The sequence below is a fragment of the Sciurus vulgaris genome (genome assembly GCF_902686455.1).
Source record: "Sciurus vulgaris genome assembly, chromosome: 17".
Classification (NCBI taxonomy): domain Eukaryota; kingdom Metazoa; phylum Chordata; class Mammalia; order Rodentia; family Sciuridae; genus Sciurus; species Sciurus vulgaris.
The window spans coordinates 8,217,815-8,241,113 of NC_136478.1; the positions used below are offsets into that span (position 1 = coordinate 8,217,815).

The 23,299-nt window shown below is 48.4% G+C and overlaps 1 protein-coding gene and 1 pseudogene across 4 annotated transcripts in view; one reads left to right on the top strand and one right to left on the bottom strand.

Moving 5' to 3' along the window:
- WWOX (WW domain containing oxidoreductase) overlaps positions 1–23,299 on the bottom strand; it is a 910,606-nt gene that overhangs the window by 198,724 nt on the left and 688,583 nt on the right. The gene's annotated exons all lie outside the window — the stretch shown is intronic.
- LOC306647657 (10 kDa heat shock protein, mitochondrial-like) lies at positions 8,861–17,487 on the top strand (annotated as a pseudogene). The gene is made up of 2 exons: positions 8,861–8,872; positions 15,587–17,487. The product of its transcript is annotated as a 10 kDa heat shock protein, mitochondrial-like (transcript).

Consider the following 23,299-nt stretch of genomic DNA (forward strand, 5'->3'; position numbering starts at 1 on the left):
TCCCCGGTCGGAAGCCTCCATTGGCTGCATACTGCCCACGGATAAGGCCCTCCCCAGGGTTGTCAGGGAGGGCTACTGTGTCCTCTTAATGTGCGACACACAGACGTGCGTACAATACACAGATATCCGCTTTACGGGGTGTCCTAATATCCCGGGAGGGGGGCAGTCAGGAAGACCAAATCTCAGAAGGCTCCAGGGTGGAGGTGTGAGATGAAGGCCTCAGCAGCGCTCCAAGCTAGGGACTCAGCACGACAGGCGCTCGGAGCAGAGGTCTCTGTCTGAGGGGCTGTTCTGTTCATGGTGGGATGCTGGGCAGCCGCCCTGGGTTGAACACCCAGGTGCCAGTGGCAGGTGAGCCCCCTCTTCCTGAGCTGTGCCAGATACCCCCTGGGGGAGGGGATGACAGGGCCTCATCTGAGAACCGCTGCAGGAGGTGGGTCCCACTGAGGAGTGCTCACTACAGGACAACCACAGTATGGGGATGAACTACGCTGGATTTTCCAGGGGTGGGTATCTGTCACTGGCAGAGTTGGATTGTGGTCTAGGCTGGAAAGCTGCCTTTCCAGCAGAGCAAAGGAGGGACACGTCCACGGCACCACTGGAGGTCTCACCGCCTTTGGAGAAGGTCTTATCAGGAGACAGGAGGCGCTTGGGCACCCACCCCAAAGCCCAGAAATGCCCCTGGACACACAGAGAGAGGCCTTGAAAGGCCTCCCTGGGCCTCGGGAGGACAGGAAGCTGGGTGGTAAATCTCTGCTTGGGGACTTGGACGATGCCACCCTAAGCATCAAATTCAGTGGCAGGGAGGCTGGGAACCCAGCACCAGAGACGCGGCGTGTTGGGAACTGGGAACAGCGTCAATGACCCATCGCTGGCTTCTCTAGGGTCTGTGTGGGGCCTAGGCTGTCAGGTTGTACTTCCTCTGTGTGTCAGTGATATCTAGGATTGTCCTAAATCAAGGACAAAACAAAAGCAAAGCTGCGAAAGGATTCCTTGTGCAAGCCATGATATATTTAAAAATGAGAGGTGGTTTACCTTGGCTGGTGATCCTACCGGGGACGGTGCCTGGTTCTCACAGTGGCACAGGAGGCTGAGCGACCTCCCCCTTTACCACGGCTCTAGAAGGCTTGCGCTTGTGAGGCAGGGATGAGGGGGAAAGCCCCACGCTATTCAATAAAGATGTGTATCGATGTGACACATAAAACTCCTATTTTATTATCTGGACTGGAAGGTGGTTATTCACATAACTGCTTTGCTTCTGTGCCGTGGATTCATTAGAGACGCTTTTTTTCTTCAACACACATTCAAAAGAATCTCTTCTCTGGTGAGTGTTTTTCTCCTTTTCCTTCGGAAAGTCTGGCTCCATCGAATTTCCCTGATCTGGTTTGATTTGTGACATCGCACTGCGACTTCAAGGGTAGAAATGAGGGGGTTACTTCACATTTTTGGAATGGAAGACTTTTTTTTTTTTTTTTTTTTAGGAAGGGTGAAACATTTTCGGAAGTGATTTTAGACCTTATGGTAAATGTTCTCTGATTTTTGTCTTGTTAAGGCAAAGAATGCAAGCTACCAATAAGATCACCTCGAAATAGCCCCAGATTGGTGATGTTTAATGAAATAAACAAGTCAAAGGGACAAAAACAAAGTTTTATAGACGTGCAGTCACCCCTAGTTGGAGACAGAAACTGCTGGATTCTGTTGGCTCAAGGAATTGGGGGCTCGGACCTCATAAGCCCTGGTGGTCTCATTCCTTGCCCTGTGTCCAGATCTGCACGGAAATTCTTTCCTTTACCTTTTCATTTGCTAAGGAGGGCTTTGAAAAAAAAAATAAAAACAGAGCAAACTAAAATAAAGTTGTGTGTTCTTATACGATTTAGGAGAATTAGACATGAAGAAAACCCTCAAAAGAAAAACAAGAGAGGGAAAGAGAAAAAGTGGGGGGGGCATCTAACAATCAGACACGTTACAGATGTTTGAAGAAAGTGGCAGAGAGGTTAAGAACACTCGAGAGTTCATTTTTGGTTCATTGATTATTTAGTAGCTCTGTTTTGTATTGTTTCAAAAAAAGAAAGTGGAGATACTTCCAGAAGGGTCCAATTTTTCTTCCTTTTATCACCTTCCCAGTATCTCCAGCTGCTTCTACCAGGGGAAGAAGGTGCCCCAAATGCCAACCTGACAGCAGACTTTTGGGAAGCGGCTTAATTACTCATTATGAGAGCCCATCTCCATGAGCGCCCGTCTGTGGTTTTGTAATAAGGGCCCTTATCTTTCCTAGGATTTTTGCTCCTGCATAAAGAGGGATGTGGCAGAGATTTCCGCAACCCCACTTTATAGGGAAGGGAATGAGAGGATTTTAATGCATGAATTTGATGTCATTAACAATGCTGACAGCTGTTTAATCCCAGTGGAAACCACAGCTGAGTCCCAACTGCAGGAAAAATAATTAACTCTTCAGTGCGTTCCGAGGAAGGGATCCTGCGAATCAATTACGGGCTCCCGCCTCACCTGCAGCTTTTGACAATTACTCAGTCGTTGGGTCGGGGGGCTCCGGCGCTAATCAAATGACAGGAGGCCCTTACAGGCCGGAGACTTGTTAAGTTCAGAGAACAGATTTATTAAAGGGGCCTGTTCGGAGTTTGCCATTAATTAAAATTAAGAACCATTTTTTATGTTTCCACTGAATCACGGAGCATAATGAACTCGAGTAAAAGGAAATAATAAAGTAGGAGTCGTGGGTGACCTGGTGCTGGGGAGGAGAGGGCGGCTGGCTGGAAAGAAAAATAGACTCTGTAGCCGAAACAGAAACAGGGGGTGGGCCGAGCAGAGGCAGGCCACTTTATGACACATGCCACTTGATTTAGAGGGGACATTCAGACACCTGCTGATGGAGCGGATTTGCCACCTCTCGCCCCTCCTGCCCCGGAGATGTTCAGCAAGCCTCTCTCCCAGGCTTCTGGGTCTTTCTGTACTTCGCTCCTGCTTGCTGACTTCCTTCCGGTGACTATCTCTGCTGCTTTTAATTTGTAAAATATTATCCATATAAATAACATCTGATTAAGACCCTGCTTTGAAATATGTGGCGCTCACTTACAGTCCCTATCTAATAGAGCGCTCCTGGACCCTTTCCATTCATTTATAATGCGAGACTCTGAGCAGATGTCTTAAGTATTCAATGTTACAAACAGCAACATTGCATGAATTTAAATTTGGCTCTTTGTCTGCACGCCCCTCCGAGCCCGGCAGCTGATGGCCGGGGAGCTCGGTTTCATCTGGAAACCGCACGGCTCTGCACCTGCCCGAAGCTTCCTTCTTGTGGGGACATGAGGGTGACCTGCTCTCTCCTGGAGGCCGGAGGCTGCCCGGTATAAGAGGTAGACCTTCCATCAGACCCTAGTTGGCCGAAGGGAGTGCCGGAGGGAGAAGCAGGGCACGAATGCCGACCTGGTAGGGAAAGGCTCTGACATGCCGAGTCCCTGCTGTGTCCCTGACGGATCTTCACAGAGGCCCACTGTTATCCCATTCTACTGATGGGAGACTAAGGCCCCAGGAAGAGCAATGAACCCGTTCGCTCCTGTAACAGGTTTGTGTGTGAAATCCTGGCTAAGGATTGGAATCCAGCATGGAGAGAACAGGATGCCAGAGACGCAGCTCAAGGCCTGAGTCCTAGGGACAGAGCTGGTGCTCTACGGACAGCTCAGGCTCACCTGACAGCCACCCTCTCTCCGGTCCTTCCAGGAGCCCACACTTCACTCCGTTTGATCTTGGGACTCGATCAGGGAGCTCTCTTCCCCTTCCCACGTTGGTAGACACAAGCCCTTGGCCCGACCTTCCTCCTGACAGCAGTGACTGGTGGGGATTTAGCACGTGGACCCAGGTGGGTGAGATCCTACCGTGGGTGCATCTGTCTGGGAGAAAGCGAGGATGTCTCTCCTGTTATCAATATGAGAACAAGAGTCTGTTCCTTCTGACAGCCAACTCTCCCATCAGGTAGAGAAAATCTGCCACAGAAGTAACTAAACAGGCCACCGTACAAACAGATGGAAAGAAAGCAATCTGATGATATTTTGTGCCTCTGGATCCAGCCAGGCCTGAAGTCATCACTTAAGACGAGCCCGTATATGAACCAATATATTCCCTTTCATTTTAAGCTAAGTTTAGTTGCCACCAAGAATTCTGACTAATATGGAAGAGGGACATGCTACCTATGATCTTTCTACACGGAGATCTCAAATTAATTCTGAGCAACTTTCTCCTTCATCTGGCACTACATCACGTCCTTTCTTAAGCCATGGTTTTTCTGCAAGCTGGTCTTCTGCCTTGAATGTCCCAATCCTTCCTCATCTACACTCGGTGAGCTTCCATGTATCATTCAAGTCCTAGTGGGAACACAGTCCCTTGGGTCCAGTCGCCCTACTTTAATTAGATAGCATCCATGTCCCCAAATAAACTTTGATCTCACAAGAGCAAGAGACATCCTTGGTCATTGTTATATTTCCAGCAACAGCACCGCCCTGGGCCCAAGGTCACTGTGACTGATGTTGAAAACGTTAGTGGAATGAGGCAGCTCTGAAGTAAGGGGACCGAATCAGGGAAGCGAGCATTGGAGCCATCCAAAGAGGCACTAGCTTCCACGGACGGCACTGGTTGGAGGAGGATGCTCAGGGTGGAGGGGACAGGGCTGTTCCCTGATGTGTCACTCAGGCCACATTCGGGTCTCCAGTTCTGGTTCAGACTTAAGGGGACGCTTGGGAAACGTGACAGCAGATGGACTGACCCACACTCTGGGTTTCGTGGGTATTTTTAGCACTTTTACTGAAGTATGATCAAGTGCCACTCACGCGTCAGAAGTTGCACTACTCCGTGGTTCTCGGTGCAGCCACAGAGTTGCTCAGCGACTACCGTCATCTGGTTAGAACGGTCTCGTCACCCTCTCGGGAGCCCTGCTCTCCTTAGCTGCACCCCCATCTCCTCGCTCAGCACAGCACCCCATCCCTGGTTTCTGCCTCTAGATTTGCCTCTTCTGTCCATTTCTTGTAAGTGGAATCTTACATTATGGAGGGTTGTTGTGACTGGCTTCTTTGATTTTGCCGGATGTTTCAATATACTATTTTCTTTTATTTTGTCGCAGCAAAACTACTTTCCTATGAACGGCATGCCAGGTAGAATACAGAACTGGATGATGAGTGAGGACCAGCCCTGGGTGAAGGCGCGGGGCGGGGTTCCCAGCCTTTGCTTGACTTTGGCCTCCAACCAACCTGAGGGGAATCTAGAACTTGCAGATGGAACCGAAGACAGAGGACCAGAGAGAGACGGAGCCACCTGGGGCCCTGGGAGTCCTTGATCCCCTGGGCTCCCCTCCTACAATTGTGTATGGGTCTCCACTAAAGGAAACGGTGAGGTCAGGGCCACTGGCACAGGGTCACCGGTCACTTCCGGGCACACCGTCTAGACATATGAAGTCCTGTTCACTGCACACTTGAGGATAGAAAAAAGAAGTGCTATTTCAATTCCTTCTTTGTTTTTCCTTTAATTTTAAGAACTGCCTTCCCCACGGAGGGGTATTATGTGACAAACATTCTAAGTCCCTTCTTATGGTAATACTGCACTTTGCAAATGGCTCGGATCCAATCCAATCGAACATAATAAAATGAAACAATCTGCGCAACTCAGTGGCTTCCATCTTCACCAGGCTCACAGCTCCCAAAACCAAACGCACACTTTTCAGAGGAGAAGAGCAGGAACGGGCCCTGTCTCGCGGGGTAGCTGCCTGGGGGCCAGCTGGGATGAGTGGTGTCACCACCCTCTTCAGAGTCCTTGGGAGAAGCCCACCCTGCGGCTTGGGGTTTACTCGTGGAATGAACTGAACAACAGTCACGGCCATGACCTTTGCCCCGGGGGCTCACAGTGAAGCCAACTCTCCCTGGGGGGCCTGTTTGGTCACCTCCAGAACCTGGTCTTTCTGGCAATCAACAATGACAGTCTCTGTCCATCCACGTGGAACGTCCAAAGCTTGGAGCACATTCTCAGCTAGGACAGGGGGTCACAGTCCCCCGCAGGGCCTCTACGTGGGACTGTGGAACACGGCTTCTGGCAGTCGGAAGTCACCCTCTCCTTCCTGCTTTCCCGCCTATGGTTCCTCTCCCGCCCCCAGGCCATGCCAGGAGTGGGAGACAAAGGGACGATGAGGTTCAGACCTGGCTCCCAGGGAGCTCAGGACAGAAGACCAAGCTGTCGCCACACATCTTCACTCGGCCGGGTGGGGGTGCTAAGAAGGCAGGGAGGGCATGGAAGGGGGCTCTCCGTCCTCCTGCACCTCTGGGGTGGCAGGACGCTGCAGGAGGCCTGACCTAGGGGAGCCCACCACATCCCTCCCATTCTGCCCCTGATGCATTTACGAGTCACACAGATGGGGGCCTCTGTGCCCTCGGGTGCAGCCGCCAGCTCCCAAGTCCTCCGAGCCAGCACCTGGCCCCGCAGGTGAGCCCTTCATCAGGCTGGACCTTGACCCCCGCTGATCCTCCTAGTCCCATCATCCCGGTGACTCCGGTCTGGGCCAGGTTCCTTTGAAAGGATAATGGGGCAGAGCAGTCACCTCCCACTGCCCGGGGCTGGATCCGTCCACTCACAACATGTTCTGGACCATGATCCTGCCCCTGTTCCTCAGGTCCCCTCAGAGAGGCAGGTACACTTGGAAAAAGAGGCTGGCATCACTATCAGATACCTCAGGGGCTGGCGAGCCACTCTGGGGAAAATTCTAGAAGGTGAGATATGACAACAGTGACTCAAAGGAGGCCTTTGGGTGACTTGTGTATTCTGCAGATCCTTCCTCCAGTGAGGAGAATAACGATAGCTTATAATAAAATACTGACGGTATTTACCAAGCCCTCGCAGCGTGCCAGACCATTCGATCTGCTTTACACACAGGGACTCCTTCAGTCTCAGGACAGCTCTGTGAGGTGGGACTTCCTATGGTTCCCAGTTTGCAGATGTGGAGCCTGAGGCACAGAGCAGTTGAAAACCTTCCCCCAACTAGGACAGGGAGCGTGTGGAATGTGAATCCACTTTCAATGATGCTGACAGGCTGGGAAGACAACTCTGTAATACATTTAAGGCCCTTAAAAAAGCCTACACCCTTTGACTCAGTGATTCTGTCTAGTAATCTAACCTTAGGAGATGGCAAATATTCCATATTTATAAGTCTAAAACACACATTTACTTTTTTGCCTTATTTATAATGAGAATGATCTAGAAGAAATCTGTATTTCCGTAATCCTGTGGCTTGGGAGGCTGAAGGAGCCTCCTCCTCAAGTTCAAAGCCAGCTGCAGCGACTTAGCAAGGCCTTGAGAAACTTAGCAAGACCGTGCCTTGAAATAAAAAGTACAAAGGGCTGGGGATGTGGCTCAGTGGTTAAGCGCCCCTAAGTTCAATAGCTGATGCCAAAAGAAAATAAAAAGTGATATTCATGGAGAGTCGATAATCTTGTGGAACTGGGTTATAAGGTTAAAAAGCAGAGCCCAAACTTCTACAGATAGCACAGTTATAGATCCGTTTAGGTGCCAGGGTGAAGGGTGCACGTTGATCAAAAGAAGCAACACTTTCATTTCCCATGTGATTCTGGCTGGGTGGGTCTTTAAATCGCTTCTTAACCCAGAGTCACTTAACCCAGCCTTAAAAAAATCTCAATGTGTTATTTTTTTTCCTGAGATACTACATGTGGAAGAAGTTGCACCAGTGAGCTGAACATCTCAGTTGGATGGTACAGCGAGGTTTCTTAGCCCAAAGGAAAAAGTAAAGAAACCAAGCAAGAAGGCTTAAACCCCCAGACCCTCTCACGCCCTGTGTCCAGGACTGACCAGGCACAAGGGGAACACCAGAGTTCACTCCTCAGGCTTGTTCTCAGGCTCAGACCAAACCCCAGCTCCTCCCCGCTCCAGTTCTATTTCAGAGCAAATTGAGTCCAAATTAGATCACCTGTTTTGTCCAATTGTATAAACCACGGCGATACTGTTTGGGGAAATCTAATAGTGTTAATCTAAGAAGCGCTCCTGTGCCCACAATAGAATCAAACAAATAATCAATAAGTCTCCAGATATTATAACATCAGCAGGGAAGAGAGAGACGAGCAGAGCTGTGTTTGCAGAGGCAGCTGCTTAACTAGCATCACGTCACAGTGCGGCAAGGACAAAGCCAAGGCAAAAACCAGCAATACCCACCACCACGCTGCTATCGCCACTTGTCCTCAAGACACCAACAGTTCCAGAATCTTCCAGTGGGAAGCATGAGACTGGGAATCTGGGCGAGGTGGGGATTATACTAGGCACTGAAGAAGTTCATTCAATCATAAACAGTAATTCTTTGCCATTGTTACTATTGTCTCTGTTTAACTGATGGGATACATTTGAGGTTTGGTTCACCCGCCCAGAGTCACACGACTACATGGGTGACACATCCAGAGATGCAAGTGGAGAGAAATCGTTATAGAATGTAAGTGGTGCACAGATGAGTATTTGTTGTATAAGTCTTTACCTTGTACCCGTGTGGAAATTTTTATAGTAATGAACTACCAGGGTGGCGTATTATACAGCAGTGAAGAATGAAATACTGTGAGTGAATTCCACCACAGAATGATGAGCACAATCAGCAGGATGCTAAATAAGTCATCCCATAGGATTTACTAATCTAGTACTCAAGGACGATCAAACTAGTCATTGGCTCTGAAGTCACTGGCCCCTTTTTGGTTGAAAAGGGCTATAGGTGAGACCCCTGGAGTACTGGAAGTGTTCTCTGTCTTAATCAGGTGGTGTTGGCACAGGTGTGTGAGCAGGCGAACATGCCCTGACTGACAGCTGGTGAGGGGGCATGTCGCCGTGGGTAGGCATGGCGCCTCTCCTGGCAGATCCTGACCCGAGCAGCTCACGTGCCCCCCTTTCCCTATACCGGTTATTCTTCCTGGGAACTTTCTGATGCATTCACTTGGAAAACTATTTTAGAGAATTGTCTCCCAGAACACATTATTTAAGCCTTTAAATGCAATGTGAGGCAATCTGACTTCCTTTAAAAATGACTGTCATCCCTCAGAGTAAACTTGGCCTACAAGGAAATCATGGATGTGTGAAACTCTGCTTCCTAGACCTCATCCAGTGGCTCCAGGGCCTGTCCCCCTCCTTCACAATCAGGTTTCTTCTGGGGGGCGGGGGGAAAGGATGTCTTTCTGACTCCAAACATGAGCCCTCTGCGGTGAGATTTGGCCATCGGGATAAAGGAAGGACAAACCCCTTCCAAAGCACACCCCATGGGGGTCACCTGCAGGGCGATGTCCTTGTTAATGGCTTGGCCCTCCCCTTCTCCCCTGGGAGACATCCCAGTACAGAAGACCACCTTGATCCTCCTAAAACCATCCCTTTCCAAAGCACTAGGATGGTACCTCTGAGCTCATTTGGCAGCATCCAGGAGGGAGGTGCTGAAGGGAGACAGGACAGCTGTTTACGGACACTGAGACCCCGCCTCCAGATTGTGTTAGTCAGATTTCTGTCGCTGTGACCAGAACACCTGACAAGAACAACTTAGAGGAAGAAAAGTGAATTTGAGGCTGAGTTTCAAAGGCCTCAGTCTACTGACGGCTGAGTCCATCTCTCGGGGCTGAGTCAGGACAGCACCTCGTGGTGGAAAGGTGTGGTGGAGGGATGGTGTGGTGGAGGGAAGCGGCTTCCCTCGTGGCAGCCAGAAGCAGGCAGTGGGAAGCGGGACAGGATCACAGGTGGACCTTTCCAGGGCAGGCCTGCAGTGACTCGCCTCCTCCAGCCACGCACCTCCTGCCAACACCGACCGCCAACACCGACCGCCCGTTAGTCTGTTCAAAGTGTGGGCGGGTTAGGCCACAGCTCAGAATCCAACCCTAACATTCCTGCTGCAATGCAGGAATTACAGCATTACAGCAGGAATGTTAGGATTCCTAACATACAGGAGCTTCTGGGGACACTTCTTCTCAAACCATAGGACAGGCCTGTTCCCAGTCCCTACCAACTCGCCTTTAATATGACTCTGAAAGCAGCACCTTCTGGATGCAGGGCAGCATGGAGCCACAGAACGATGTCTACCAGATGGGTGAAACAGGAAGAGATGACAGAGGATCTGGAATGGCAAGGTTACCACGCTGTCACGACCTGGGGTTCCCAAGTTCCTCTCCAGACTTACAAAATCAGGGTTTCCGGCAGTCATCCCAAGAATATGCTCATTTTAACCAACTTGCCCTGGAAGTTCTCTTGCGCAGGAAAGCTGGAGGATCAAGGCCTCTGTGAAAACAGTCCTCCCAGGGGAACAGGTTTCCATTCATTTATTTACCCCCCCCCCCATCTGCCCAGCCCCTCACCCAGCCATCCATGCGTCCCCCCACCAGCCATTCATAATGACTCATCTATCCATGCACCCATCCTTCCCACAACTATGCACCTACTCAGGGTGATCTGATTGCACCTTCTTTGGTGGTTAAAGGCAGAATTTCCCTACACCAACTAGTTTTACAGAACCACACCAACTTGACTACATTCAAGTGTGCAATCTGTCCAAGCACATTGTCCCCATCATTACGTATGTATGCATTTATTTATTTATTCATTCATTCATTTAGTAAGTAACAGGAAATGAACCCAGGGACACTGAATCACATCTCCAGTCCCCCTTTGTTTTAATCTTTGAGACAATGTCACCCTAAGTTACTTAGGGCCTCACTAAGTTACTGAGGCTAGCCTTGAATTTGCAATCCTCCTGCCCCAGCCTCTAAAGTTGCTGGGACTATAGGCATGTGCCACCATGCCTGGTTCATTGCCATCATTTAAAAATACATACACACACACACACTTATAATGGTAATTTCCCCCATCTTTCCCACTAACCTATCTAAACCTTCTGCTTTCTGATCTCACTATCCCTCCATGAAGGATCACATGGATTTGGGAAGAGAACAATCTGGAATATAACCACAAAACACTTGACTTGAGTCTCTTTTTTAAGGATACTTGTCCCTTTAGCAAGGAAGACCTGAGTCTCCCGGGTACAGAGGTCTTCCTGCACAGATCTATGGTGCCGATGACTTTCTGTGACATCCAATTACAAGTGAGTAATTTCTTCCCCCCCGCAGATAATCTGTGGAGAATGCACTATAGATTCTTCTGTTTCTAGGGAGTCAAGAGCACTTGGGTACCAAAGCAAACCCCAGAGGTTATGAAGTTCTTTACTTTTAATGTAAAGTCTTCAAAAGAGCTGTGCATGCATATAATAACCGAGGCAGGGACTCAGTAAAAGACAATACTGATTTAACAAGAAGAAATGAAAATATGGCAACCAGATAGAAAAGAACTCGCAAAGCCAAATACATTCTTTTTGGATTGATGGCTGTATACCTCTCCATTATAGTCACACCACTCGGTGGCTGATGGCACAGGGGATTAGGATGATTGTTATACCATGATTGAGCTTTCTTGTTTAGCTCTGTCTCCTCCAGATTATAAGAACCCTGAAAGCAGACCATTTCCTTCTTCCTCACCTCTGGATCTGTTCCATGCCTGACAGTGACTTAATAAATATCTGCTAAGTCACGAACATATTTCCTGCCATGGTAAGAATGTGACAAAAAGAGGCAGTTGTTACAATCTCCAATGGCTGTAACCTAAGGTGACTGGATGATTTCCAGTTGGGGCGACAGTCTCCTTTCGTTTTAAGTGTTAAGGTTGCTTGTGAACAAGTCTAGATGGAACATGTGATACCAGCAGTTCTCTCCACAGCAAGAAACACAGACTTGATTTCGACCCTAACACAAGCCGAGTGTTATACCTGAAGATGTGAAGCCCTAGCTCTATCATTTTCTGTCATCCCTAGCTGAAGGCAGGGGTATCTTTCACCTGTGACCAAAATTATGGCCAGTTTTGAGTCACCATTACAAGTCAAGTAATAGCAATTCTCTATTTAGGAACCCGTGTATCTGGGCTGACTGGTGCTGTCTCAGTTGAATCTGTTGCGTGATTCACAGTATCACTCCTCATCACTCACCCCTAAGACATCCGACCTAACCTGCAGCCCTCTAAATGAGTCTGGCCCCCAAGCACCACATACCCACTGAGAGACCTATGGTACTTCCTTTGATCATCCAGAAAGACCTCTCCTCTAATACACATGTGGTTGCAAACTTGGTTGCAAATAAGCATCACTTAGGAAGCTTTAAACTCCTGATGTCTAGGCTGTACACTTACACAATTAAATCACACTCTCCAGAAGAACCCAGGGGTCAGACCTCTTTACAGTTTCCTGGATCATGCCAGCAGGGCTGAGAACCACTGATGGATCACGACTCCCCTACCTCCTTGGACTCAGCAATCTGTGCATTCGGCCTTTTGATGTTATATTTGTATGGAATCTCATCAGTGTCTGGCCTCTATTTTATCCTGCAGATCTTGATTATCTCTTTGATCTTCAACCAAAATACCTGCCTTTATATCACACTGATAGTCACCACTACTGGTTCTGACATTGAAGAAGTAGATGGAAGGGTGGAGGAATGGATGGAGGATGGAGGATGGATGGATGGGCAGATGGAAGGATGGATGGATGGAGAGATGGATGGATGGATGGATGAATGGGCAGATGGAAGGATGGAAGGACGGATGATGAATGGATAGATGGATGGATGAATGGATGGATAGAAGAATGGATGGATGGATGGATGGATGGATGGATGGATGGATGGATGGGCAGATGGAAGGATGGAAGGATGGAAGATGGAAGGATGGAAGGATGGAAGATGGAAGGATGGATGGATGGATGGATGAATGGGCAGATGGAAGGATGGAAGGACGGATGATGAATGGATAGATGGATGGATGAATGGATGGATAGAAGAATGGATGGATGAATGGATGGATGAATGGATGGATGGATGGATGGATGGATGGATGGGCAGATGGAAGGATGGAAGGATGGAAGATGGAAGGATGGAAGGATGGAAGATGGAAGGATGGAAGGATGGAAGATGGAAGGATGGACGGATGGATGGATAACTAGAGAGACGAATGGATAGATGGCTACTCCTGTGAAGATTTCTACTATGATCCATGAATTACTTTATAGTCTTATCTTTCAAGTGTTTGTGTCTACTACTATACTTCAAGTCCTATAAGACAGAAACCTTTTCCTTCTCTCTTTTCTTGGCTGATGCAAGTATAGCAATAGGTTAAAAATATACGTCTTTTGAAAATAAATGAATTTAGTTCAATACTCATATTTCTAAGTCTGTCCAACATCCTTCCAGGAACAGAATTTCTCAGTAATGAGAAGAATAAAAATCTTGAAGTAGAGATGCTCCATTGATATTTTACTTTCATATTTTACAAAGAAATAGCTAGTGGCAAGTTCTGATAAAAATTCTAATTGGAAGATGGTTTTACTGATCTTAAGAAAAAGTGGGCAGATAAGCATTTTTAAAATATTGGACTATTTTGATAGCAAATGCCTTATGGAACTCCCTCTTTTCACAGATGGGAAAACTAAGATCTAGTAAATAACTTGAGGTCTTGAAGCCAGAACTCTTATCTTCTAGTCCAGGGCTCTTCCCACTATGCTATGATGAATGTGTGTGGCTAAAAACAACAAATGTGTTTTTAAATTTTGAATCAAAGGGCGGATTTGTAAATTGCTTGTACTCCCTGCCCCAACCTTGACCAGAATTCTCTGGTCACTGTCTAAATTGGCATTGATGAGTTGGTATTTTTCATCAAATTAATTGGATCCTGGTGATACTTGCAAACATCCTATCATCTACATTTGGGTCTTCTGAGGGTGCCAAAGGGAAAGTGGGCATCCTGGGCGGTGCTGCTCCTGGTACAGGGCTGAGCTACGATTCTAACAAGAGAGAGGCACGTCTCTGCTAAAGACACTGCTGGGCTTACTCTGAGAACTACAAGGCACCATAACTTCCCAAATTGGCAAAAACTACCTGCTATGGATTGTAGTAAAGTGTGTTTTTAAATTATTTCAGAACCATAAAAACCTCTCCATAGAGAGTGCTTTGAAACTGCAAATTAAATATAGAACATCTATGAACTGTATCCATTTTTACAGTAAGTATATATTTCCATGGGGGTTTGTACCATCTTTTTTGTCTAGTTACACTAGTTAATAATGCAGTGAATTTGCAGTAATAGAGTAAATGTTATTTTGATGACACTATTTGATTAAATTAAAGATGACATTAAAAGGACCATTTCAATAAAGAACCGAAATCTCTAGAAGGAACTGGGGCTGAGTGTTTAAGTCAGCGAGTCTGGCGGTCTTAAAAGGACCAAATGGAATTTCCTTCACCGTGTGAATGATGAGCAAGTTAAGGAACAATAGGACCAAATAATATACGGGAGAATACGAAGGCGCAGATTTCAAGACCCAGGCAATTTTAGTTATTTGAGGCGGGCCTGCCACTTGCCAGGAAGCAGCTCCCGCGGCCTCGGGAAAATGCAGAAACGCATTAAGTAAAACGAAAGCGAGAGGCTACCGAGATTTGCAGCAAAATGTGCTGATGTGGGGACAGGGGATCGAGCTGTTGCACAAACAAAAGAGAGGAGGATTAGTCATGTCCCTCCGCCCCACGGCCTCCACCTTCTCTGCGGACCCACCCCCGTGCGCACAGAGCTTGGAGGCTCAAGAGGGAGAGGAGAGGCCTAATTATTTTTTTTCAGGCCTCTGTTCCCATGTGCTTGCCAAATAAAAGTTCTTTTCCTGAGTGAGAGGTTCACGTACATAAATCGAGTGACTGTCTGAAAATCCCTCGACTTAAGGGATCTTAGAGATCGGATCTATCTGAAGAAACATCGCTGGGCGACGTGACTTGCGTTACGAATCACGGGCCTTTCACCGGAAAGGAGGGCCCAGATGAAAGGTGCGTGGTGGTGGAGAATCCCCGTTTCCACAGAAACCCCTCTTCTTGTGTCTCAGCCCCACAGACAGGTGACATCTCTATCTCCACGGCGGCCACTGGCTGTCAACACGTTAGAGCCCGAAGCGCTCACGTTTGTGACTGTCTTTACAACTAAATAGAGAGAGAGGGAGGCTCAGTTCAAGCCCAGGGAACTCTTCCCTGTGATCTCACGGGGACATCCTCAGAGGCTACGTTTTCTCGGATAATTCATCTGGGCGTCAGGCGACTTGTTATTGCCGACATAATTATTTCCTCGTGGAAAGGGGTGGTGGTGTGGCGTGCTGGAACGTCACACGTCTTCCATCTCGGTAAATATCGCCTCTTCAAGTGCAAATCCTCCATAATGCAACATCCGCAGTGCATTTGACTTTCAGAGCATAAACCTGGAGTGTTTATCATCTTCCCAGCAGTAAATCACTTAGAGACAAAGGATGATATAAAACACCACATCAGGAAAGTCTATTAAATAAAGCACACGGGTGACAGATCCTGATGCCCAGACCCTCAAGGCTGAACAGAGCCCTCCAACTGCCAGGAAATCTGTGCTCGCTGAAGACACCCAGGTGCTCGGAGGGACAACGGCTGTTCAGTAGCAACAGGAAACTTTAAGCACATCCTCCTGGGAGCCCTGGCTGCGGCAGTGCGAGTCATTTAGAAAGATTCTTCCACTCTTTGGCCGAATATTGGTCAGAAGGAGTGTGGCCGAAACTGCAACCAGAGGAGGCATTATGCGTCCAGAAAAATCTCAAGGAAAATTATTGCAAGCAACAGTAGTCGCTGTGGATCAGGCTCTAAAGGAAAGGGTGGAGGGATTCCGCCAGTGAGCGTGAAAGTCGGCGATGAAGTTGTTCTCCCAGAGTGTGGAGGCACCAAGGTAGGTCTAGATGACAAGGGTTATTTCTTATTGAGAGACGGTGACATTCTTGGAAAGTATGCAGACTGAAATAGATCACTGTTGGCATGGCATCCTCTGAGGCTGACCATTCCACTAAAGTTCTGAAATCTTTCATCGTGTGAATAATTTCCATGTCTCTTTTATAATCAGCTGATGATAATCTAATAACATCCACTGTCTCAAAATTGAGTTTCCCTGTACTTGTGTAAACATTTCCAAGTAAAATATGTAAATGAAAAATAAACAAAAAAGAACATCTTCTTTTCCAGAAGTTTGAGTGGCTCAAACTCACATGTTCAAGATGCCCCCCTTTATCATTTCCAAAGGCTGCCACCCCCACCTGCCGCCTCCCCCAGCTTCCTCTATCTCCTGGTGGGACTGCGACTGTGCCACAGCCCAGATTTCTTGCTGCCGGTACACTTCCAAAACCAAAAGCTCACCAAAGGGAAGCTTGGACATGTGCCCCAAGAAATTAAAAGTTCAAAACAGAAACGTTCTAGGTCAGTGTCACCATTTTGTATGAGGGGAGATGAAAGAGGACGATCTCCTAGGACGTGGCAGATCACGCCATTACACACGTGTGGAAGCTCCCAGAGGCATGAGGCCATGGGCAGCCCTTGCGTGAACCTACTGTGGACTTGGGGTGACGATGCTGTGCCCGGCTCTGGCGGGGGACGCTGAAGGCAGGACAGGGAAGCGGGCAGTGGGTGTAGGGGAACTTGCTGTACTCGCCACCCAGGCTTGCTCTGAACCTGAAACTACTTCAAAAACACAACATTAATTTTTTAGAGGTGAAAATAAGTTTAATAAGCAGGAAGTTAGAAGAGGTGGGTGGTGAAGAAGTCCAGCGCTCATGCTTTCAGCGTGGCCTCCCTGTTTGAGGTGAGCATTTTACTGTTTCCACTAGCTTTGCACTCACATGCTCCAGTCAAAATAGGCCTCTCCTGGCCAGGCGGTCCAGGACCCCAGAACTGCTACCTCTCACCTGCCTCAGCTTTGACCTGAGTGTCACCGCACACCTGCCCAGCTCCCCTTGGCAGATTTCACTGACACTGCACATGCAGCTGTGGAAAACATGTGTTTTAGATTCAGGGACCTCAGGTGGCCCTCTGGGAGGCTGCATTGAACATCATTGGAGGCCCATCAGTCCCCCTCTATCAGATCACTCAATCTGATACTTGTGGTCTCTCCTCCTGTTGACCCTAACTGTGAAGTTTATGGGGCAAAATCTAATATGGACTTCAACTATCCATATAGTCTTCAAGTACCCATACAGCCTTCAGCTGTCACCTCCTGTTTGCAGTGTTCCCTGATCAAGAAGAACAAATTGATCAAGTATCTGTGCTTCCTGTGTTACTTCACGCAATATCTATTATGCCCCCCAATGCCTGATTCCTACAGGAATTCATTTATGTGCCTGTGCTTCTATGCTAAGAAGTCACTTTCACTCCCTGGCATGGTACTGGCCATTTGCTGATGCTGCATAAGTATGTAAGGGAATTAAAACATTTGGGTGACTACAGTATTTTAAACAAGCTGCTATAACATCATTGCAGATATTCAGTAAAATATAAAAATTTCACTTTTCATCTACCTATGCATTATTTGTCCATCTATTCAATCACTCATTCATCCATGTATTCATTCATCTAACCATCCACCCACCCATTCATCCATCCATCCACCCATACACCCATCCATCTACCTTTCTATCCATCCTCCCATCCATCTTTCCATCCATCCACCCATTCACCTATCCATCCATCCATCCATCCATCCATCCATCCATCCACCCACCCATTCACCTATCCATCCATCCATCCATCCATCCATCCATCCATCCATCCATCCATCCATCCACCCATTCACCTATCCATCCATCCATCCATCCATCCATCCATCCATCCATCCATCCATCCACCCATTCACCTATCCATCCATCCATCCATCCATCCATCCATCCATCCATCCATCCACCCATTCACCTATCCATCCATCCATCCATCCATCCATCCATCCATCCATCCTTCCATCCACTTCTCCATCCTTCTAACAACATCCAATATCGCCTTTTCTGGTAGGCATTTTTAAGAGTTAGTTTTTAAACAAATGAAAAAGAAAAGATAACTAGAAAATGAGTGAGATATGGTCCTTGCCCTGACTTGGGTCACCACTGAATAGGAGTGGTAATAGCAAGGACCACAGGTGGTCCATCTTTTTGTCCCCTGCAGCATCTTGCATAGGGACTTGCATTCAGTAGCAATAAATAAACAACTGAAGACTCAACGAATAAAAACAAAAAATTACAGGTCAGTAAGAGGAAAGTGTCAGAAAAGGTGCAACAGACAAAATGCCTCAGGAGAGTGGAGGGTGGCTTGAGCACGTGCAGCTGGGAGCTTCACGGCAGGAGGAATGTGAGCAGGCTTTCCAGGAGGGCGTGTGTCTGGTCACCCATGCTATCACTGTGCCACTGCCTACAGAAACACTTGGCACGGAGGAGTCCCCCTGTGAGAGTTTTTGTTTTGAAGTGGGGTACCCACTGGGCTGAGTTGGGCATTGAGGCACAAGCGAAGGGGACACAGTCTCTGCCCCCGATGAGTCTCCTGGGGCAATGTCCCGGGAGCCAGCCAATGGGGAAGTGGGGGTCAGAAAGATGACAGTGTGCAGCCATAAATGGGCGATTTACACCACATGGAGCAGAGCAGAGGTCCTAAAGGGACTGTTGATGAATAGGTTTCTAATTTGACTAGGTTTGCATCGTGTGTTTGCAATTAGCAGCACCCATTTGCATACAATTAGTGTGCAAAGCCCTTAAAAAGAGTTTGTTCTCTAAAGTAGGTTAAATATCCCCCACCCTGGCTGCAAATGTGCCTGCACTATTGATTGGTTTCACACAGGTATTGCCCTTTATAGACCAGTCTAGGTCTGAGGGGCTGGATTAATTTGTCCTGCCCGTCCTGCTCAGAACCAAGGACAAACTTTCCAAGTTCTCTAACTTTAGACAAATTCCACCGTAAGACACAGCAGGGGGTGGGAAAGGGTGGAAGTGATGGGCAAACCACAGGTCTATCGAGGTGGGAAAACAGATCGTCACTCTTTTTTAATGAAATAAAGAAAAAAAAGTTAAGACAGAACAAAAAATATCGTACAATGTCTTGTGGTTAAGAACATGGGTGCCAGTGTCCCTCCTCAAGTGACCCTGAAGGATCATACCTAGAGCTGAGCTGCCCTGGAGAGCCCACCAGTCTCAGTTCTCCTGTCAAACGGGAGTGTTGCAATTCATGTGTAAGAAGCCCTCGGTGGCTGCCTTGTGATGAGCCCAGGATCAACAAGGCTGTGCCACTGAGAAGGCAGGACCAGAGCCACCAGGCTGCATGGACGTGCAGTGACCAGTCAGGATCTGCAGCTAAGACGTCTCGGGCCAGACAGGGCCGGGTGGGCGCAAGCTGTCGCCAGGAAAGGGGAGAAACCTTCCACTTGTCGTTTGTGCCCTGAAGGGTGAATCTGGGGCAGCAGTGGCGTCAGGCTCCGAAGCAGTCCCACGTATACCTCGGTGCTTTGTCCAGATGGAGTTAACCTGAGATTTGGGGTGGGGGATTCGAAGAATAGAAATGTGTTCATCTGTGAAATTAAAAGGAGTGCAGCATGACACGGGCGTCCTGTGTCGGGGTTAGTGGAAGGCGGCAGTTAGGCTGCATCTGACTCCGAGCACGCTCAGAACCAAACAAAAGCAATTCTACTGAACTGGGGGAGCTGGCTCTCTTGGGAGGGGAGGACGGAGAAGAGCTGAGATGTCTGGGGAGACGGGCCGGGGCTGGTTGGGGACCCCCGACTGCCGACGACCACAAACTCAAAACCACACGCCCGTGCAGGACCACACAGCCGCCATGGGTCAGGGGTGGAGGCAGAGTGCTGGGGCTTAGAAGGGTTTTCTGCTTAGGGTCTCACAAGGCCAAAGTCAAGGTGTCAGCTGCCCTGGGCTCTGTTCCGGATGCTCTGGGGAGGAATCGGCACGCAGGCTCTTTCAGGTTGGGCTGGAATCCGGGTCCCTGTGGTTGTAGGACTGGGGTGCCCACTTTTGACAGTGACAGAGCAAAGGTCTGTATTTCCTTCTGGCCATTGGCAGAGCTAATTCTCAACTTCTGGAGATGCCTGTATTTCCTGCCCCCACGCACCTCCATCTCCAAAGTCAGCAAGAGTGCTGGAAAAAGTCCTCCTGAGCTTGCTGCCTCTCTGCCTCCCCTCCGCCTCGGCTCCGACTCCCTCAACTGCCTCCCCTTCTCCGCTAATGGCGTCCTGTGCTTACCCTGAGCCCTCTCTGATAATCCAGGAAGCTCAGCTGTTTCAAAGTCAGCTGACTAGTTGAGTTACTAGCATTTGCAAAGTCCCTTTGGTCATGCTACAGAAGGTAAACGGAAAGTGACTCCAGAAGAGAAGTCATGGGGCCAATACCCAGGTGCTAGGACCTCTCTGGAGTGGGAACCCCTGAGGTTCAGGCCACCCAGACAAGCAGACTGCTGTGTCCTGAGAGACGGGGAGGCAGAGGGCGGGAAGCAGAGCTGTCATGGATATCTACAAAGGGGACAGTTGTTAAGGGGCTGGGGCCCTTCAACTTGGGAGGATTTCAAAAGCAAATGCCGTCAGAGACCGACTTCAGGCTCACTCACGGGACAGTTCATGGGTTAGTCTGGCCACTTGGAAAAGACAGGGTCTGAGATCTGCTAGGTGGGAGTGCTCCCTGCAATGTGGTGAAGATGCTCCACAAGCTCTAAAAGAACTGGGTGGAACAGTGACAGGCGACCTGAATAGTAACAATAAAGAAATAAACAGCAGCCACCACTGCAACTATTTGTGGTCTGACCTCCCACCTGGCAGGTGGAGAGCAAAGTCTGCATTCTAAGTTTGACTACCAACCATGGAACCAGGCAGCACTCTCCCCATTAGGGACAAATTAAGGTGCAAAGAGGCCGAGTGGGACCGAGGACCCTGTGGCCTGGGTGGACTCAGCCTCCGTGAAAGTGCAAAGCCTGGCTCCTTCCTCTGACCAGCCCTGCAGCCTCCAGGGCCCATCCCTCCTCCTCTGCCTTTGACTCCTGTCCTTGGACCCAACACCTAAGAAATAATGATTTAATTATCGGTATTTCCTCAATGATATAATTAAATATCCACAGTGAGGTAAATTAACCTGAACCTGTTCAGAGGACGCTGATGCGTGCCACCCTGGAATATTTTATTTTGAGCCCACTTTTACACATATTTCAGCTGTTATGGATCTAAAATTAGGTTCCCAATTTAGGCCCTCGAGGCAAGAGGTGCAAATGGTTATAAATAGCATCGAGGTGGCTTGCTCTTCTGGGCACTTCTGAAGGGGCTGAGAGGACAAAGCTATTACTTTAAAGAACAATGCAAGGCATCGTCCTGGGGCTTATTGTGAGCAGTGAGTGAGCAGGGATCTAGGCACGTCGGGGCGCTGTCCTGACACGCTGGGATGGGCAGCTCATCAGGGCAGAGCTGTCCAGCCCGAAGGCTGTGCCCACCGCCACCCGACAGGATCTGGCGCCACTCTGCAAGTAGGAAGAGGGACATTTCCTCCCTCCTCCCATCCCAGTTACCTTCCACAGTGAGACTCACCTGCGCTGTGATAAATGCAGGGACACAGTTAAGCGGGGGATGGAGAACAAAATAACAAATGCAGCCGGGGGCTCAAAAAAAAAAAAGTTTTTTGAAGCTAATGATAGTATTCCTGCCTTTATTGCTCCAGGCAGAAACAGGAAGTTAAAAACCTAAGTGACTTGAGAAAATACAACACTTAGCAAACTCATTTGCAGGCCTCCATAGTAGGATCCTAATTTATTTCATTGTTGTAGGTCGTTTTATTTTTTTCTTTTAGGGACTTTTTGATCTATTTTTAATGGAAGACTAATGTGTATTCCTTTTTTCTTTTTCTTTTCTTTTCTTTTTTTTTTTTTTTTTTGGTTCACTAGGATCCATCAATCAGGAAGACGTTTTCTAAAAACCGTCTTTTCGTAACTGACTCCTTTATGGAGCTGAAGGCAGAACCAGGGGAGACAGCTCCTCTTCATGATCCACGTGGAACGTGCGCAGGACCGACTCCTCGAGCTTTGTTTCTCTGGAGTCTTCCAGGAAGGAAAAGTATCCTAGTGAATTCCGGACGGTCATGCGGGATGCCTCTTCCTCCCCCACAATCTGGCTTTGGGCTGGAGTGCCTCTAGGCCCCCTTCCAGGGCCTGCGACGTCCAGTGCCCAGCTATCAGCAGCAGCCGGACAGCTAGAGGCACCACCAGCTCCCAGGCTGTGCGGCGCCTGATGCTCCCACACCCCAGCATGGGGGCCGGCAGGGAGGGCCACCACTTCCAGGCTGAACACTTAGATCCTGTTCTTATGTAATTACGTGCAAGAAAGAATTTGGCCAGTTTCTGTCCACCTGGGAACTTCCAGACTCTTCAAATACGGAAGGGAACACAGGCTGAATTGTCCCTGTCTTTGCTGGAGGGATAATTGAAACGCAAGATTATTTGGAGGATTTCTTGAAACAGTCGTGTGTTTCCAGCACTGGGCGGTTAAGTGGCTCTTTTGAGTTGCCCAGCAAGCCTGTAAGGGAGGCGCCCCAAGGGCTGGGTGAGACACTCAATTCATGGTGAGACGAAATGACATCTTCCATGTCGAGAGATGTGAAGTGGCCCCATCCGGTGACAAGACAACCACCCTCCCACCCCGACCAAGCTCAACCATGTGACTTGAGCAGCTTCTGTCCACTAAGAACATGGCACACGTGCAAAATGAGTCCCAGAGAAAAAGAATGCCCAGCATTTTGGAAAACAATGAATCAAGTCAAATAGATATTGAGATAAAAAAGGGAAGAGAGAAAAGCACTTAAAAAAAATTACCAACTTAAAGTCCTTTTCAACAAAAAACAGTGGTCAGACCCAACAGGGAGCACAATCAGACATGTAGGAAGGGCAGAAGACTTTCAGACTGAAAGGCCAGGTGTCTGGAGAGGACTGGCAGAGTGCCGGAGTCACAGCAATGCCCAGATTTAAAAAGTAATAAGATAAAATCATCCCCAAGACCACAGTTTTAGTTATAGACTTTCAAACCTAGATTTGATCTATTTGATATGGAAAATTCCCAGAGGCATGAAAGTAAAGCAAAGGGCGAGTCTCACTAACACCAAGACAAACGGCCTCTTCTCCTGCTGGCTCTTGACATCCAGCGTTTCAGATGGGCACACATGCAAACGACATATTCAAGCTGCTCAGTTTGAATTGCTTCTTTGTTCCAACAGATGTCCAGCCTGGACAGGATCACCTGACCCACAGAACTAACCTGAGGGCCCCTCGCTACTCCATGGAAACAGAAGGAAGAACTGGTGGCCACTTCAGTGGCTTCTCACTTGTTCCTGATGCTCAGTCGCAGCCTCTTC